We start from the raw sequence: 3,395 nt of genomic DNA on the forward strand, positions 1-3,395 counted from the left end.
GTCCACATGTTTTATTAGCTTTTGGTAACTCTTAGTATCTTTTATTGCAACATTGAATGGAGCTGACATTTTCATCGGTTAAAATGTACACATATGTTCTACATATGAGCACAGTGCAGTGGTTCACACAAGTTAAGCAATTCCTGAGCATGCGACACCAATTGGTGTCAAGATTTACCAGTCACCGTCCTGTGCAACCCGTACCTCTGACAGGGCAGGCCACAAACGCGTGTGAGATTTAGTATAAATATGTGACTTGTTTGTTCTTCAGTCTAAAAAGTGTGATAGATGCGCCTGTGTACCACATGCCTCATCCAAAAACATTTTAGCTAAAACAAGTCATTTTAGCAGGTCTTCATCAACTCATGCAAGTAATTTAGTTTCAGTGAGTAGGAATGTTCAGGCTTTCCCCCCCCCCCCCTTTTGTATAGTAAAGGCAGACACTTTGGCACTCCGCATCGGACCCATTTTCAATTGTAGAGTCTCGATCATTACCTGTTATTATCTTCTTTAAAGAAAGAAAATATCTGCAGCATTTGCTCTCTGGAAAACAGATCCATCCACAACAAGCTGGGTTCGGCTTTTTTCTTTTTTGCTGCAGTTGAAGATCAAATTGAGAACCGCAGTGCATGGTGTTGTGCAGCACAGCACAAACTTTCCCTTTTTAGCTATGCTATCATTTAGACTCCACTGTGTGCCAGGTGGATGTTATTCTAGTCATAAGCATAGTCATTCTGTCTCTGCCCACATTACATTGTCATGTAACAATAAGTGCACAGCAATGAATGGAGAGAGGGGCTTTCCCATTTTGAAATAGGCTATATCTGGCCTTGCTGCTTTTCTGCCTTATTTTTTTTCCACTTTGTGTCATCTCCTGGGTATTAATTGTCCCATATTTCATGTAGAATTCCGGAAGAAAGGTTATAATAGCCGTAACCACATGATCATTACTCAGTATATTATGCTCCCCAACGTTTTTTGCAGAACAGTGCACATTTTAGGGTTTCTTGATGCACAGCACTGATGCAGAGGTTGGGTGGAAAACCTCCACCACATTTGTTTCAGCTGCTGTACACCAAGTAACATTGAAATTTGCCTGTTTTTAAAGATAAGGCTGGTAAGCATGATGTGCAGAGGCATGGTCATATGTTTACGCCTGTTGTAATCTTTTTTCCAGAATTATGCATGAAATATGGGACTGTTTGCATGTTACACCCTTCAACTCATTTACACCATATTAGGCTTAAAGGAGATAAACTGATGTTCTGAGGCTGGAACAACATAGAAGGGACAGATACAAACAAAGCCTCCAATTGCCTAAGAAATCAACGATGAAAGATGAAAGTCACTGAAAAGGTTAGCTAGCTGTAGGGATCGAACCCACATCTTCTGGATTGCCGGTCCAGGGCTCTACCAATTGAGCTAAGCTAACACGCCTCTCCAGCGACTTTCGGGGTGCGTCATCTGAAGGGACGACAAACCAGCCACTCACTCTCACTCACCCTCCTTTCACTCTTACATTTTTGCTCACTCATACACACATTCATACGACGGAATTCGACGCAAGCGGCACCTGTTGGACAAGAGATAAACTGATGTTCTGAGGCTGGAACAACATAGAAGGGACAGATACGAACAAAGCCTCAAATTGCCTAAGAAATCAACGATGAAAGATGAAAGTCACTGAAAAGGTTAGCTAACTGTAGGGATCGAACCCACATCTTCTGGATTGCCGGTCCAGGGCTCTACCAATTGAGCTAAGCTAACACGCCTCTCCAGCGACTTTCGGGGTGCTTCATCTGAAGGGACGACAAACCAGCCACTCACTCTCACTCACCCTCCTTTCACTCTTACATTTTTGCTCACTCATACACACATTCATACGACGGAATTCGACGCAAGCGGCACCTGTTGGACAAGAGATAAACTGATGTTCTGAGGCTGGAACAACATAGAAGGGACAGATACAAACAAAGCCTCAAATTGCCTAAGAAATCAACGATGAAAGATGAAAGTCACTGAAAAGGTTAGCTAACTGTAGGGATCGAACCCACATCTTCTGGATTGCCGGTCCAGGGCTCTACCAATTGAGCTAAGCTAACATGCCTCTCCAGCGACTTTCGGGGTGCTTCATCTGAAGGGACGACAAACCAGCCACTCACTCTCACTCACCCTCCTTTCACTCTTACATTTTTGCTGACTCATACACACATTCATACGACGGATTTCGACGCAAGCGGCACCTGTTGAACAAGAGATAAACTGATGTTCTGGTAGAGCCCTGGACCGGCAATCCAGAAGATGTGGGTTCGATCCCTACAGCTAGCTAACCTTTTCAGTGACTTTCATCTTTCATCAGGCTTAAAGGAGTTGATGTCACACCCTAAAAGGTGCGCGCCCTGCACATTTTTTACGCCCTATAAGGTGTGAAAAAGTTTACAGTGTAGCCAGGTGAGTGTAAAATTTTAGGGTTCAACGAGGTCTTGTTTATTAATTAGCGGTCTAACACAGTCTAACTTTGTCCTTAATCGTATGCTTTCAAACTGGTGCAATGAGATCTGCCTTTTAACTCTGCAACCTTGCACGTTTTTCTCTATGTAACCCCAGGCAGCACAAACCCTCGGGAAAAGAATGGGAACGCAATGGGGGCTTCGGCTCCTGAACGGGCGATAGTGCCCGACTGGTTCCCAGCGGTGTGGGAACTGAGGAGGTAGAACATAAGAGAAGATAAGGTATATAGTCCCCCGACGGTGCCCTGATCATTTCCCGCTCTGGTCTCCTTTTGGTCATGTAAACAATAATATAGGATCGCTCCCCGATGTTACTCTGATCATTTCCCGTCTGGACTGACCTTGGTCATGTGACCAAAATATTGAGTCGCTCCCCGATGCTGATCTGATCACTTCACGATAATCAGTCACATGACCGGGGTGCAGCAACGGATATCTATTCCCAGACTGTCAGGCGCCGAGTGATTTAATCACGTAACCTAACAGTTTCGAATCTGGCCAATGATGCTCCTCGATCATCCAGCCGTGTTTGCACTGTCGGAGTCCCCGTCGCTCTCGCTGCGAGAAACGAATGTATCCGGCCGTGTTCCCGAAAGGAATTCCAACATTTTTAAGCGATTCATCGAGTGGTAAGTGTTATTTCCTTTTGTGGTATTCCTCGCATTGATAAACGTTACTCATAGATGCTTTTCAACATGAGTGACACCGTTCTAGAAGGCTTCTCTCGAAACTTAGCATCGCAGCATCGCATAGTTGCGATTTCAGTGATCCATCGTGGTTTATGCGTTGGTTTTAGGATAATGGACTCCGTTTTGGTGAAACTATGGTTCAGTAAACTGTGGAATCGTATGTATTCTGTATTTGACATCAAACGAAATATAACCA

At 44.3% G+C, this 3,395-nt stretch overlaps 3 non-coding genes across 3 annotated transcripts; all 3 read right to left on the reverse strand.

The window, feature by feature from the left end:
- Positions 1-1,359: 1,359 nt before the first annotated feature.
- Positions 1,360-1,432, reverse strand: Trnaa-ggc (transfer RNA alanine (anticodon GGC)). Its single transcript has one exon. It is a non-coding gene; the product is annotated as a tRNA-Ala (tRNA).
- A 262-nt stretch (positions 1,433-1,694) lies between these two features.
- Trnaa-ggc (transfer RNA alanine (anticodon GGC)) lies at positions 1,695-1,767 on the reverse strand. Its single transcript has one exon. It is a non-coding gene; the product is annotated as a tRNA-Ala (tRNA).
- Positions 1,768-2,029: 262 nt separating this feature from the next.
- On the reverse strand, positions 2,030-2,102 carry Trnaa-ggc (transfer RNA alanine (anticodon GGC)). The gene has a single exon. It is a non-coding gene; the product is annotated as a tRNA-Ala (tRNA).
- Positions 2,103-3,395: the final 1,293 nt, after the last annotated feature.

Source organism: Ornithodoros turicata, unplaced genomic scaffold (genome assembly GCF_037126465.1).
Source record: "Ornithodoros turicata isolate Travis unplaced genomic scaffold, ASM3712646v1 Chromosome11, whole genome shotgun sequence".
In the NCBI taxonomy this organism is placed as follows: Eukaryota; Metazoa; Arthropoda; class Arachnida; order Ixodida; family Argasidae; genus Ornithodoros; species Ornithodoros turicata.